Source organism: Macrosteles quadrilineatus, unplaced genomic scaffold (assembly GCF_028750875.1).
Source record: "Macrosteles quadrilineatus isolate MER2022 unplaced genomic scaffold, UCM_ALF_1.0 Scaffold_19__1_contigs__length_3004403, whole genome shotgun sequence".
NCBI lineage: Eukaryota > Metazoa > Arthropoda > Insecta > Hemiptera > Cicadellidae > Macrosteles > Macrosteles quadrilineatus.
Genome location: NW_026542612.1, coordinates 2,018,626 through 2,035,397, shown reverse-complemented (window position 1 = coordinate 2,035,397; position 16,772 = coordinate 2,018,626). Strand labels below are relative to the sequence as shown.

Sequence of the window (16,772 nt, the reverse complement as noted above, 5' to 3'; positions counted from 1 at the left end):
CAGTTTTCTGACTATAAATGCTTATATCTATACACCAAACGTTAGTTCTTCGTTAGTTCTCGATAGTTCTCCAATATTTACGTTAGTTCTCGAAAAATTAAAAAAGTTACGAGGCATACAAAGTGGGTACGCCAACTTCACAACTATAGAATTTCCAGCGGGCACACTTTTTTTGAATAAAAATGCTTATATCTATATACCAATCATTAGTTCTTCGTTAGTTCTCGATAGTTCTCTAATACTTACGTTCGTTCTCAAAAAGTAAAAAAAGTTACGACGCATACAAAGTGGGGAGTTTGCGTACCCACTTTGTATGACTCGTAACGTTTTTATTTTTTGAGAACTAACGTAACTATTGGAGAACTATCGAGAACTAACGAAGAAATAACGATTGGTATATAGATATAAGCATTTATAGTCAGAAAACTGTGCCTGCTGGAAATTGTATAATTGTTAAGTTTGCGTACCCACTTTGTATGACTCGTAACTTTTTTACTTTTTGAGAACTAACGTAAATATTAGAGAAATATCGAGAACTAACGAAGAACTAACGATTGGTATATAGATGTAAGCATTTTTATTCAAAAATGTGTGCCCACTGGAAATTTTATAGTTGTGAAGTTGGCGTACCCACTTTGTATGCCTCGTAACTTTTTTATTTTTTGAGAACTAACGTAAATGTTGGAGAACTATCGAGAACTAACGAAGAACTAACGATTGGTATATAGATATAAGCATTTATAGTCAGTAACGGTGCCCGCTGGAAATTCTATAATTGTGAATCTAGCGTGCCCACATTGTATGCCTCGTAACTTTTTTACTTTTTGAGACCTAACGTAAATATTAGAGAACTATCGAGAACTAACGATTGGTATATAGATGTAAGCATTTTTATTCAAAAAAGTGTGCCCGCTGGAAATTCTATAGTTGTGAAGTTGGCGTACCCACTTTGTATGCCTCATAACTTTTTCATTTTTTGAGAACTATCGTAAATATTGGAGAACTATCGAGAACTAATGAAGAACTAACGATTGGTGTATAGATATAAGCATTTATAGTCAGAAAATGGTGCCCGCTGGAAATTGTATAACTGTGAAGTTAGCGTACCCACTTTGTATGCCTCGTTACTTTTTTATTTTTTGAAAACTAACGTAAATATTGGAGAACTATCGAGAACTAACGAAGAACTAACGATTGGTATATAGATATAAGCATTTTTATTCAAAAAAGTGTGCCCGCTGGAAATTGTGTAGGCCTAACTGTGAAGTTAGCGTACCCACTTTCTATGCCTCGTAACTTTTTTATTTTTTGAGAACTAACGTAAATATTGGAGAACTATCGAGAACTAACGAAGAACTAACGATTGGTATATAGATATAAGCATTTATAGTCAGTAACGGTGCCCGCTGGAAATTCTATAATTGTGAAGTTAGCGTGCCCACATTGTATGCCTCGTAACTTTTTTACTTTTTGAGAACTAACGTAAATATTAGAGAACTATCGAGAACTAACGAAGAACTAACGATTGGTATATAGATGTAAGCATTTTTATTCAAAAAAGTGTGCCCGCTGGAAATTCTATAGTTGTGAAGTTGGCGTATCCACTTTGTATGCCTCATAACTTTTTCATTTTTTGAGAACTATCGTAAATATTGGAGAACTATCGAGAACTAACGAAGAACTAACGATTGGTGTATAGATATAAGCATTTATAGTCAGAAAATGGTGCCCGCTGGAAATTGTATAACTGTGAAGTTAGCGTACCCACTTTGTATGCCTCGTAACTTTTTTATTTTTTGAGAACTAACGTAAATATTGGAGAACTATCGAGAACTAACGAAGAACTAACGATTGGTATATAGATATAAGCATTTTTATTCAAAAAAGTGTGCCCGCTGGAAATTGTCTAACTGTGAAGTTAGCGTACCCACTCTCTATGCCTCGTAACTTTTTTATTTTTTTAGAACTAACGTAAATATTGGAGAACTATCGAGAACTAACGAAGAACTAACGATTGGTATATAGATATAAGCATTTTTATTCAAAAAAGTGTGCCCGCTGGAAATTGTCTAACTGTGAAGTTAGCGTACCCACTTTCTATGCCTCGTAACTTTTTTATTTTTTGAGAACTAACGTAAATATTGGAGAACTATCGAGAACTAACGAAGAACTAACGATTGGTATATAGATTTAAGCATTTTTATTCAAAAAAGTGTGCCCGCTGGAAATTCTATAATTGTGAAGTTGGCGTACCCACTTTGTATGCCTCGTAACATTTTTATTTTTTGATAACTAACGAAAAAATTTGGGAACTATCAAGGATTAACGAAGAACTAAGGATTGATATATAGATGTAAACATTTCTCATCAGAAAACGGCGCGCGCTAGAACCCGGAAGTGTGAAGTTAGCGTACCCACTTATTATCGGCTATAACTTTTTTATTTTTTGAGAACTAACGACAAAATTTGGGAACTATCGAGAACTAACGATGAACTAACAATTGGTATGATCAAAAGTGGATACGCTAATATGGGTACGCCAACTTCACGGACCTATGAACTAAACACATATTTTACAGATTCTGTTGAGGAACTGGTCAACCAAGTTGGCCAAACCCAAACCACACCCAGTGATCTGCTGGAATCCAATAAACAATTGGACAACATTTCCAAATTTAAATGGACATCAATCACACCAGATGAGGTAATAAAAACAGTTTCAAAATTTTCAAATTCAAAAACCATGGACCATTTTTGGCTTTCAAATTATATAATCAAGAATACTATACACTACATTTCTACACCCCTCTCTACTGTATTCAATAGTTGCCTCCGTAATGGTTATTTTCCTGATTTACTTAAAATTTCAAAAGTAACTCCTATCTATAAAAAGGGCGATAAGAACCTTTGTCAAAATTATCGTCCAATCTCAATAGTTCCAATTTTATCTAAAGTTTTTGAAGCTCTCATGTTGAAACAACTCAATATTTTTTTTTATTCCAATAAGTTGATGTCTGACTCTCAATTTGGTTTTAGAGCTGGTAAATCAACCACTATGGCAGTCTCTCACATTTCCAATTACATTATTAATGCTTTTGAAAATAAAAATACTGTGTCCATGCTTCTTTTTGACTTAACAAAAGCTTTTGATTGCATTCCGTTTGACATTTTGCTGACAAAACTCAAATTTTATGGACTTAATAAAAACTCAATAGACATAATTGAATAATATCTGACCAACAGGAGGCAATTTGTTAGTGTGGAGGGTAAAAACTCAACATTGACAGCAATTAAAGCAGGAGTTCCGCAGGGCTCGGTCCTGGGCCCTTTTCTTTTCATTGTCGCAGTTAATGATCTTCCATGTAACATCCCTATTGACAGTGTTATATATGCAGACGACACCACAATTTTTACTTCTGATAAAGATCTTATAAAGCTCTCAGAAACACTTTCTAATGCAGAAAACAGTGTTTTAAACTGGTTTTCTACAAATAAACTCATCTGTAACCAATCCAAAACCCAGAAAATAGAATTTTCACTCTCTTCAAACAAATTAGACCATTCAGTCAAACTTCTTGGCATTCACCTTGATAGTAAATTAAATTGGAAAATTCACATCACAAATTTAAGCAAAAAACTATCGAGAGTTTCATGTCTATTCTGGAAACTCAAGTCTTTTGTTGACATTGAATATCTCAAACTAGCCTACTTTGGACTGTTTCAATCCCACATTCAATATGGAATCCAACTTTGGGGCCATTCCCCCCATGTTCATGAGCTTCTACTAATACAAAAAGAAGTCATCCGCACTATGTCGGGGGCTGGCCCTGCGGAGCACTGCAAGCCACTTTTTGTCAGACTAAACATTTGCACAATCATTAACTTATACATCTACAATGTACTTATATACACTAAAGCTAATCTCAATGAGTTTTCCACCAGGCAGAATTACCATTTCCACCATACACGAAACAAGGAACAACTGGATATACCACATCACAGGCTGGCCATCACAGGTAATTCTTTTAAACTTAATTGTGTGAAATTTTATAATAAGCTGCCTGAGCCTCTTCAGGCAGACAGCCTTTCTCTTCCTCTTTTTAAGTCAAAAATTCATAACTGGCTCATAGCTAACCCATTTTACTCAGTTAAGGACTTTATGAATTATAAAATTAAAGCCGAATCTTTCATACTGTAAATCAAAACTCTCAATCGTTATTCTTAATCTTTGTTAACTTATCTATAGATATGAACATGTTTAGTGATATTTTATTTAATGTAATTTGACAATGCCTATTCCTATGTACAACTTGGTCAATGGCAATAAACTTTCTTATTCTTATTCTTATTCTTATTAATAGCTTAACTGAATCAGCAAAATAAAAATACCAAATCAATTGCGCAAATTATTATGTCTTTTAGAAAACCAATTTAGGCCTTTTACTTATGGTTTCTGAAGTTCAAATATAAAAAACCAAATATTATTACTCCAGAATTATTATCCTAGGTTCCAATTATTGTTTTGGGAGGAGGGGGATTTATTTACATACAATTCCCCCATTGATAATTATATTAGGATGAAGCCTATTTAAGTTAATACAAATAAAATTAGAAGTACCGGTATGCTGGTCATATAAAAGAATGAAACTGACACAATAAGTTAAGATAGGTAAGTCATATAGTATGTTGGAAACAGAGCATATGTTAAGGGATTTCCACTGGGCAACAGAGGCGCCGGACTTACCGGGGTGGTATGGGATACCGGGGGTCGGAGGGTTCCCCCAGAAATTTTTCATAACTTAAATTAAAGTGAAAAGAACACATATTTCTACGCATCTTCTTATGAATTTTTCGATTATACTTATTCGCTTGTAAATAGTCCATATAATTTCACTTAATTATGTACCGTTATCCTAGAATGTCATAACAGGCCAAGGCTCCCTTCACAACCTCTTGGGCCAAAATCATAGCTCAATAGCCTACTCTAAAATATTTACATACCGTACTTAATTTTTTTTTTAATTCGGATACATTTCAAATGTGAATTATTAAAAAAAATATGCTGGCACCACCCATAGTCACTGGCCTACAAAATCTCAGCACTGTGTCACCCATTTAACATGTTATTTTATATACCCTGTGTTGGAATGTAAAATAAAATAAGGCCTAGATAAAAGCTTGCTTCAGCCTGAAACTTAAGTGTGTTGGTTAGGTAATATTTTAAAATTTAACAAATTTTACCTTCAAATTAACTCATAGAACACATCTTTTTAACAGGCCTTCTGGTGAGTGGTCAAAAAACAGTAACACTTTACTCTTTGCATGCATCTTTACTAATCAAATTCATTCAATACTTACCTACGAGAAATAATTATTTCAATAACTCTGGTTAAGTTAGTTATTTTGTTTCTGTATACAAATGTTAAAGCTTTATTTGTTTTAATCTATACTTATGGATTGTAGGCTACTGTAACTTAAAATTTACTAAAATACAGCCACAATTTTAACTAGAAATGTTGGCATTCATTCTTATAATCCGATGACCAGATGATTTGGATAGGGGCCCTCCAAACAATTGACCTTTAATGAACGACAAGATATCTTGTAATTATGTTTATCTTAATTATGTGAGTGTGAGTCAATTAAGCAAATTTGGTTAAATATTATGTTGAATTTGGATGCAAAGAAACGTAGCCTAAGTACAATAAAGGAAATGGGATCCACTTTTACAAGTAAGTTTTAAATAATTACTTACTGTATCAAGAAATGTTGTCGCTAACTTAAGCCGGGTTTTCCTAGGCGCGGAAGTGGAGAGCGGAGAGAGGAACGCGGAAAGCGGACTCCACTTGTCTTAGGTAATTTAATGTTAGGCCTACTGTTTTCCTAGAAACAGAGCGGAACACCATGTTAATCTCTTTTCCACTCTCCGCGTTCCTCTCTCCGCTCTCCGCTTCCGCGCCTAGGAAAACCCAGCTTTATGCCTAGATTGGTTATTAGGGCTTCAGGTAACTTCTTACTCTTTAAAATCAGAAGTGCATTTTAATTTGAACTATTAATTAACTGAATAAAATAAATTCTTGTATTTTTATTTTGGTAATCATACCTACTAGCATGCTACTACAGTAGCCCATACTCGCACCTATACTGACAAGTATTAGCGTCAGCTCTATTTATCAATCATAGGCCCTTCATAGCTATTATGCTATTATTTACATTTCCAGGTATAGGTGATGAACTACAATGTATGTGGATTTATGGAAACTAGGCCTAAAGGTTAAGTACTGTGAATTAAGTTTAACTATTTTTTAACTATTTCAGATTTCTATTAACTCGCCCAAAGCTGTTGAAATCCTGGGAAAAGGCTGTCAAAAGAAAAAAATCTGAAAGAAACTGTTTAGTATTGATTCTTTGCAGTAAACATTTATCTGATGACACGACGATGAAGTTTAAGTTAGATAAGACTTGGAGCACTTGTCAAGCTCCTTAAAGATGACGCTGTACTCATCGATTATGTACAGCAGTTCAGAAAAAAAAAAAACCGCCGTGGACAACTTTTCTATGGATAGCCTGATATTGTTGAGGTAAGATAAGTTATGCTTTTACATCTTAATTACATATTAACCCATTGGCGACCTATCACGAGTATACTCGTGATGGCTTCAAGTGGCCCAAAACCACCATCACGAGCTATCTCGTGATGACGACATACTTTATTGTTATTCTTTTTACTTGCATTTAACATTATTTTAGTAGCTTTTTACAACTTTTAGGGCTATATAGAACATCAAATTTGATAAAAAAGCTATTTAAAGTCAATTATTATATGCCGTAATATTTATATTGATTGCGTAATATGGACCTATTTCGTTCGCAGCTGTTGGTCACTACGTCGCTAGCTTAGTGACGGTGTATTAGTCTGCTGTCACAATTGTAAACAACAAAATTGTGTTACATGTTTGTAAACATTACGTGTGTCTACATTTTCAAATAATAAGTGTGTTTTTTATATTGAATTTTATGACGAATAAAACAATGAAGTGTCAGTTTTTTCAATAGTGTTTTGTTAGTTTTTAGTTGTTGTTCTATTACAGAAGACGAATTATTTTTCGGAAATGTTTTACCGTAGTTGAAGGTTATGTGATGGCTCGTAGGGACGATTTTTATATTCCAGTGAAATAGATAGAATTTTATTTGAGGAAAGCGACAGTGACCAAGAACGTAGTAGTGATTCTAGTGATGATTGTTTTGGGGAAGTAGAAGAGTTGGATCCTCGATATCTTGTAGAATCAGATGGTGAAGATGGGATAGGCCTAGCCAATTCAGACCAAGGCGATTGTTTTGGGGAAATTGAAGAGCTGGATCCTCAGGATATTTTGGAATCAGATGGTGAAGATGGGTTAGCCAATTCAGACAGAGACCAAGGTGAGGCTGTAAGTGGTAGTGTAGCAAGATGCATGGAGTAAAAGAGGTGGGCCAGACAGAGCGCGCCCCTCTACCCCCCTCACCCATCGGACCGAGGCAGTGACGTCACTGCAGTCCTCGAGCCGCTACTCACAGCCCGTACACAACACTTCAGATGTTATATTACGTTGTTTACACCAGTTTGTACTACGCAATTGTTAAAATTGGTTTTTCTTGGTTTTCAATATATTACTATGTTATTCCTTATTATATTACTACTCAAATATTAGAGCAATTGTTGATTAAATTGATGTCCATTTCTGCAATTGTTGTTATGTCACTAAGTATCTACTCTGATCCGGTAAATAGCAACTAATTTTATGATCTATATCTATATATTTTTAGGATAGCCTACTGAACTACAGTTGTCCATGAATATATTTATTAGTAATAAATTAGATACGGTACCCTTAAGATTTTTCAAATTATTAATTAAATCAAACAAACATTTTTCACTATACAGATATGCCAAATAAAAGTAGCTTTTGGTAATGTACAATCATTATTAGATTAGTGTAATTAGGAATGGAGATTTATATTTTTATGAATGGAAAGAAAACGCATTTGAAATAAAAAGACTTTATTTACCAAGTGTATCTCTCACCATTGGACATGTAATCAGATATAAACACATTGAGTTATTAGAGTTCTTGAAATCTTTTACTTACTCTTAAATTCAGTACTGACGATGACGTTTCTTAGTTGATTGTTTTTGATTTTTTGTTGCCGCTCATTTGTTTTTGCCTGTTTAAAAACTTCAATATCATTAGACTCTAGACTCTAATATTCTTCTTTGAGCAAATAGCTCAAGACGGTCTTGAGGTAAACAATTTACTTTATGGCGTATGGCTTAATGTCTTCACTTTCTTCACAGGGCCATTTATTCATATCAAAGCATTTTAAATATTTAATTTTCAATTTTAAAAATTAAAATTCCTTTTCCAAACTCTCAATTTTTATTTAGCCTACATTGCGATGTTTTATTATTACAACACAGCTTGCACAACTTTTTTGTTTCCCCGGTAAAGTTTTCTGAATTTTCGTTTTGTCGAGCATTCCTCCGCATCACTGCGATAATACTGTGTTCAGAAGACACAAGTTTGATTTAGGGCTCACGAATGTTTAAGATTCCCCAAACCCTTTAATCATGAAATTAATTTCTTTAAACATATTCAAAATAAATATAAAAATGTTTGAAATCCAAAATTCGTTTCTTTTGCACCTTTCAATAAAGACAAAGCGTAATTTTTTGCCAATAAAATATGACTCTTATGTCGGACTGAGTTTTAGTCGGTAACTGTCATTATATATAGCTAGAGGAAAACGCATACCTAGCATTTTTTATCTCAGAAAGTAAAGTAAAAAAGTAAAGTAAAGTAAAGTAAAGTAAGCGCTGCTTTTGGGTTTGCCCAGGGCGCCACTGACCCTTAACGCGGCCCTGAATATATGTATACACATACGGTATTGATATGTTTTTTAAAAGTAGGTGTGAAACAAGCTTTCCTCGGGGAAAATCATTAGTATTCTCCGAGCGTATTCTTTGGTCAATGCCATTTATCCAAACAGATTTTTGTGGTCTATTTAATTCCTGTAAAATAGTAATGCAGTATCATAGTTGGTTTTGATTTCTAAGCAACATTTATGATTCTCATGTAAAATATTATATAATTGGCTGTTGTTTTTTTTTGTATCAACAAACCCAAATAAGTTAAACATTAAATAGAAAAAGAAGAAATTAAAAATGAAAAAGAATGGCGTTTCATTTATAACTAACACCAAAAAGCAGTTGAAGTAACTTTTAAACAGGCAACTTTTTTACCTAGTGCTAAAACATATATTTTATTAACTAACCTTAAAAAGGGGAGTGTTATATCTTAATCTAAAATTATTCTAAAGTGTAATTATTATTCCAACTGAATCGGTAGACGCCCGCATTTCATCGCTTTCTATGCAACATACAGGCCTAATTGGCTATTTACTATTGTCAAACTGTTCACAATTCATGTTAGTTAAAAATCATAAAAATCATTAATTAGTACACAAAGATATTTGTGTTATAACGGGAAATACCTCCTCCAAACCAGCTTAAATCGTGCCCGAAAAAGTAGGTTTGTGCGTTTAGCATGCATCTAGCGGCGAGGCAGCCGCGGCCGGGACTGCAGTGACGTCATCGCGCGCAGTCCGCTCTGTCTGGCCCACCTCTTTTACTCCATACATCTTGGTAGTGTAGGTTTTGATGAAGTACCTATTGATGATATGGTCATTGAAATCGAAATGGGGCAAGGTGATAGGTCCAATCTTGTACCTTTGGTTTCTGAGTCAATTGAAACTAGGCCTACATCTATGTCTGTTCCTGAGTCAATTGAATTTCCTAGGCCTGGACCAAGTAGGCCTAAACCTAATACTCTTCGAACGAATAAGCCTTCAAAAAGAAAAGTAGGAAGAAATACCAATACAAGACAACCAAAAAAAAGTAGGGCTAAGAAAAAAAAAGAAAATAAATAAAAAAAAGTCACAATGGAACTGGGAAGATAAAGACAATGTCCCTAAAACTATTCCATTTGTTGCTACCCCCGGCCTAAATCCAATTTATGCACGTCGACTGGGAAACATCCCCTCAGAACTTGACATTTTATCTCAGTTTTTAGAGAATGAGTTTTACTCTATGCTGTGTGTTGAGACAAACGATTACGCAAATAAACAATTGAATGTCCCTAATAGAAGAAAGCTTGCAGATGATAAGTTGTGGGTGCCAGTTACTGTGCCAGAAATAAAAGCATATCTGGCACTTTATATTCTAATGGGCCAGGTAAAAAAGCCAAGGATAAAGATGTACTGGTCGACTAGGAAAATTGTAGAAACTACTATTTTTTCAGAAGTCATGACATATAAGCGATTTTGTCTTATTTCACGATTTTTGCATTTCTCTGATCCTGATTTTACAGATCCGAAAGATAAGTTGAAGAAATTGAGACCGGTAATTTCCTACCTAGAAAATAAGTTTATGGACTTCTATCATAGACAAAACGAATTAAATATAGACCGTCAGCTGTGCTGCGGTTACCATAGGTTCTGGCGCACACCGCTTGGAGCACCACCGTAGTTACGGCGTACGCGCTACGTAAACTGCAGCGGTGTGCGCCGGAACCTATGGTAACCATGGCAACCGCAGCACGGCTGACAGTCTATATTTAATTCTTTTTGTCTATGCTTCTATACAATGGAACAAGATGTAGCAGTAGATGAAAGTTTAGTGAAACTTAGAGCTCGCTTGAGCTACATTCAATACAATCAAAAAAAAGAGCTCGTTTCGGTGTAAAGTTTTATAAACTCTGTGAATCATCTTCGGGATATTGTGCTGCATTTAAAATTTACACTGGTGAAGACCAAACTCCTGGTTTGCTGTGCAGCGAGGCTGTTGTACTGAACCTTACACAACCTATACAAAATCAGGGCTATAGGCTTTACATTGACAATTGGTATATGTCACCGAGACTATGTGAGATGCTACTAGCTAGAGATACCCATGTTATTGGAACAGTCGATTACAAGAGAACAAATATGCCAGATGATTTTCCAAATATGGAACTGGAAAGAGGTGAAGCTGTAAGAAGAAGCTGCAGTGGGGTATTAGCAATAAGATGGCTTGATAAAAAGTATGTACACGTTTTGTCAACAATCCATGAAGGTGTTCAGTTTGCTGTTGATAAAGAAATAATAATAAGGGGGGAAACAATACAAATAAAGAAACCTAAATCAGTGACTGAATACAACAAGGGCATGCTAGGTGTGGATGTGCAAGACCAGTTTTTGGCATCCCACACAATTATGAGGCGCTGTGTCAAATCTTATAAAAAGATTTTTTTTTATCTGATTGACATGGCGATTTTCAATTCGTTCTGCATTTGGAGGAAGATTCATCAAAAGAAAATGCATTACTCTGACTACAGACTGAATATTGTTGAACAAATGATTGAAAACGTCACACTCCCAGAAAAAAGTTCTCCGGGGCGCCGTTCTTTGCAGGACAATCCCCTGCGCCTACAAAGTAAAGCTTGGGCACATTTTCCAATGGCAATTCCTCCAACTGGAAAGAAAAACCACCCCACAAGAAACTGCAAAGTTTGTTTTAAAAATAATATACGGTCAGAGACACGATACTTATGCAAGAAATGCCAAGTCGCCCTCCATGTGGACACGTGCTTCGAAGCGTACCACACCAAAAGGGACTATTAGAAAAAGAAGAATAGTGTAAGAAGAACTGTAAATAGTGTAAATATGACTTTAAAATAATGTTTTAAACAGTTACTATAATGAACATGACAATGGAAATTACTTAGCCTACATCTTCTCTCATTGGTAAGTTAGCCTACAATAGCTTACTGGTTTTCCGCTACCGCATGCTAAGTTAGCCTAGTTTATTAGTTTTATTTTATATTACATACCAAGAAATCTAATTAAATACATAGGCCTACTGTGGGCTACATTTTGTAGAAACTTGTCTATGTTTATTCTGATAACCAAGAGATATATGCCTACAGAAATTAAAAAAAGACAAGTGGGCGCGTTTTTGCCAACATTTTACCACTTGTAGCGTTTTAGAAAATATTGTGTAAAAAAAAAACTAAATATTGTATTTAATTAAATCAAAGTTTTCTATGTAGAGAATTAAATATTCTATACAAATATATAAAAGTTAAAGCATTCTAACATTTTTATGAATGAAAAAAAATGGCTTACTTTCAAAATTTTATATATATTTTTATAAATTTGTGAGTATTACATTAATAAAAAAAAAAATTCTGAAAAAAATGTTAAAAAGCATTGTAAGGTATAGAGAATTTCATAAGGATTAAGAAAAATATAATATAAACCACATTTGGTTGAAAAACAAGAGTGTTATAGGTTTTTAATTAAAACCTTACATTTTGTTGGAATTTAATAGGATCCATAGGGGGCAGCTTGTAATGTGCTTATTAGGTCTCCAATGGGTTAAGTTAAGGTTTTATCTTAATAACATAATGATCATAATAAACCTAACCTAACTCTGCAAAGCGCTGTACAGTGACATTTCAGGGGGTTACAGAAAAACTAAGGCCTAGGTTGTTTGACAGTAACTGACTGACCATTTGAAATGTAATCGTTGCCAGTGGTCGTGCCCCCGTCTGGTATTACTCCACCAGAGAAGCAGTCCATCTTTAAAATACCGGTACCTTAAAATGAAAGAGTCTTCTGTGCCTTAGAAAAATGTTAAGGTTGTTTTCATGTATTATAAGATTGTACGAATAGGCCTACTTAATTTTAGGGAAAAATAAGCTGGCATAGCAAAATTTCACAGTCACAGAAATCGGTGCTTATCAGCTAACTTATAACTTATGATAATATTTTGGCCTTAAAATTCAAGCAGACATATAACCCTATCAGAACTACAATACTGTAATACCTACTATAATATTCAGAAATAATTAGGCTGTTGTCCTATTAAAGAATACAATTTAGCCTACAGTGTCAACATTTTCAGGTGCTAAGTGTCTTTATCGTTATTCATGCAATGTTTTAAAGTCCTCAGATTATCCTAAATTTTTCCTTCCGGATCGATATCTGCCATATGAATCTGGTGAAAACCTTACTTAACATAGGCATAGTTGGGAAAGTTAGTCAAAAATTCTAACTAGTTAGAAGTTATAAGTTAGTCCCGTAAAAAGTAACTGATAGAAGTTATAAGTTAGTTAGTTTAAAAAGTAACTGATAGAAGTTATTAGTTAGTTGAAAAACTAACTGATAGAAAATAAAGTTAGTTTTAATAGAAATTAGCTGAACGTTGGGCAGTTGTTTTAAAGTATTTTTTTATGTCACATCTTGGTTACTAATATATGCTATAATATGAGTAAAGATTGCGCACGGTATGATTTAAAAAATGGCTCCTACGATTTCCTCCAATTTCAATGCTATTGAAAATTGCTTGTATAATACATCTGCATTGTATGATGTCTTACTAACCAAAGGGATAATTACGACTGTTCAAAAACATTAAGTGTTTTACTGAAAAACAATATACACTGACATTGAACTAAAAATCTAAAGGAAAGGCCAATGAGATTTGTATTTTTCGACGATGCACCACACGAATTGATGGTTTATTACACCATCCCGTAATTATAGTTGCAACGTTCCCCGATCCCAGTAACTTAATGCAATAACGGTCGTCAGATAACAGATGTTATGTATCATGAGTTTTATATTGATTGAAGCTTATTGTGGACATTTTATAGATTGATCGTCCAGATTAAAAAGTTTTGTAGACTAAATTGAGGATAAGTGGTGTCTAACAAAAACGAATTGACTTTACTACTTAATTAATCGTAGTAAGACTGAAAATATTTGTAGGCTTATAATCTCTATTTTTTACCTCTTGAACAAATCAAACACCTCGAGCAAGATCGGTCCCCTGGTACTTGTGTTTTAATCAAACATTGTCACATTTTACATTACTACAACATAAACAAATGACATAAAACTTGTCAGATAATGAACATAAACTAAAGACAATGTTTTGACACTTGAGATGATATATCAATCACCAAACAAACATTTCCCCTTCCCACCCATCAGTGCTTGCTTGGGGTGTTGATAATGGCCGTCACTACCCTTCCACAGGCCCACTGCATTCCAAAGCAACTGGACTTTGACTTTCTCTTTCCCCACCCCCCGCGTTGTTTGTCTACAAGGGCACTGACCTCTCACGTACGCAACCCTCACTGATCACGTGAAATAAATAACCCGTATTTGAGATGCTTCCACATAATTGGGAAAGTTAGTTGAAAATTCTAACTAGTTAGAAGTTATTAGTTAGTCCCGTAAAAAGTAACTGATAGAAGTTATTAGTTAGTTAATTTAAAAATGAACGAATAAAATAGAAGTTAGCCAAAAAAACAAACTGATAGTGCTATTCGATAGAATTTCTATTAGTTATTCCCAAGTATGAACATAGGCCTAACTGCCACAGTGAGAGTAATAGTGACACTAACTTATTACTCTCACTGTGGCAGTTAATAGTGGCTGTAATTTTAATGTAATCCCTGTAAAAAAACAAAAACAATAAATTGTATTAGCTAATTTTGGTTGCACTTCCATATAAGGCCTGTGGCACAGCAACATGGAAGTATTTAGTGTAAAGTAATTTTGTTATCCAACGGAACTTTGAAACCTAACTATACCTGATTTAGTATTCTATTATTTTTACTTTTATTACTTTTACCTGGTGTCAGCGCAAGTGTAGCCGTGATTTTTTAATTTTTACAGCTCATTTCAGTAGAAGCGAATTATTATCTCACACTCACAGTTTTGTCTAGTTTGGTTTAATCTTGATTGGTTTTTGATTGAAACAGTTTACAAATCTGAATCAGTAAGGACCACATCTTACTTTTATAATCGAGTAATGTTTTTAAAAAATCTATAAGGCCTTTTTTGTTTCAGACTCCAATTGAACCCATGGAGATTAAGACGCCAAGACAAAGCACAGGGAAAATCAAACGGAAATCAGCCAAATCCACCACAGCAAACTCACTCAAATTGATAGTTCAGTTTCTCCAATGAAAAAAACTCCAAATGTAATGACCTAAGACTTGGATAAAAGAAGAATCACTTTGTTTTTGTGAAATGTTTAAATACTCTGTATTTGGACTAATCAATTTGTTTTATTTACTAAACCTCAACTTCCTCATCAATAAAATTTCTATAGTGCCTATTGGGGTTTCTAAATTAGTTAAGTTACTCTTGCAAAATATATTTTGTTTTATTTCACAGTCATTGTTTTTTAATATTTTAATTCTTGTAATTTGGAACTTTAAGTTATTCAAAATACTTAACTGTCCTTCAGCATTGGAATTGTGCAATGTCAATGTTTCACAATAATTATAATTGCCTAATGAAGATCTCAACTTATAGCGAAGACAGTCAAACGGTAACAGTGGTAAAATATAACATTTTTTAGGACTCTAACATGGATTTTTACATAGCCTAACTTGAAAGAATCTAAGTTTCAGAGGTTTACTGTTTTCATGTGTTTTGTTGTGCGTTCATGTGTTTGTAGCCTAAACTTAACAACTTAGCTACAATGGGCAAAGCAATAAAGTTGACATGGTTGTTCTCAAGTCAATGCTTAAACAGTATCCTGCAGTTGAAATGAAGACTAAACCGCAAACTAACCATATCCCACATGGGGTAAGTAGCAATTTTGTACATAACAAGTCTCCTAACACTGAAAATCTGGTGGCAGCTGGTTGTAATTCATGGTCAGTTATACAAACTAAAAAGAAACAAAGCAATACTAACTGTGAAAAAAATGTTAAGAAGGCGGGAGGAGAATCTAACATTAAACAAGTAAATAAGTTTTCAATACTGGAGAAGTTATCAGATGACAATGATGGAGAGAAATCTACGACAAACAGCACTTACCAAACTAAGACAGCCAACAACAAACATAAGAAAAATCACCTCAAGCACAAGAAAAATCACCTCAAGCACAAGAACATAAAACTAGGATCGGATAGGAAATGTGCAAAACAACAGAAAACAAAATCTAATCTAAAAGTAACCTTCTGTTCTGACAGTCAGGGTAGGGACATACCAATAAAACTAACTGCTCTCAGTGGTGGTAAAGTGGATGCTTTCGGGTATGTCAGAGCAAACACCACTTTAACACAAGTTGTTGATTCTGCTTCGATTGTCAGTGACACCTCGCCTGTTATCTTTCTTGGAGGCAGTAATGACAGTCTTAAAGACTGTTTTAATGAAATATACCATAATTTAGAATCTAAACTTCAACTTCTGAGTTCTTCTAGGCCAGTTTTTATATGCACGATACCCCTGAGACATGACAAATCCGCAAAAAGTCCTGAAAATCTTAAACTCTTAACTGCTAATAATTATATCACTGAATTAGTAGACAGAATAAATAATGTCTATTTGATCAACTTAAATATTCTTCAGAGATCACACTTCACGTCACATGGCTTACATCTGAACAACCTAGGCAAAAGTGAAGTAGCTCACATAATCCTTAACACTATTTCATCTTGGTTGACAACACAAAATCATATAAACGATCTTTTAAATAATCACAACAGCATAAACATCATTGAATCAAATATGCATCATATAATAGACAGCTTGAAATCAAACCAGGAGGTGGCTTTTTCTCACTGCATATCAGGTGATTTCATAAATCCAAGAAATATGTCTGCTGGAGTTGCAGTTCCATTCAGAAAATTTTTTGGCAGGCCCAAAAAAACAGATATCCTCAACAATTA

At 34.2% G+C, this 16,772-nt stretch overlaps 1 protein-coding gene and 1 long non-coding RNA gene across 2 annotated transcripts in view; one reads left to right on the top strand and one right to left on the bottom strand.

Moving 5' to 3' along the window:
- The window catches only part of LOC129005322 (protein Spindly-like), a 183,475-nt gene that overhangs the window by 61,670 nt on the left and 105,033 nt on the right, over positions 1-16,772 (bottom strand). The gene's annotated exons all lie outside the window — the stretch shown is intronic.
- Positions 4,744-15,163, top strand: LOC129005325 (uncharacterized). Its single transcript, XR_008491817.1, has 3 exons — positions 4,744-5,285; positions 6,319-6,581; positions 14,938-15,163. It is a non-coding gene; the product is annotated as an uncharacterized LOC129005325 (long non-coding RNA).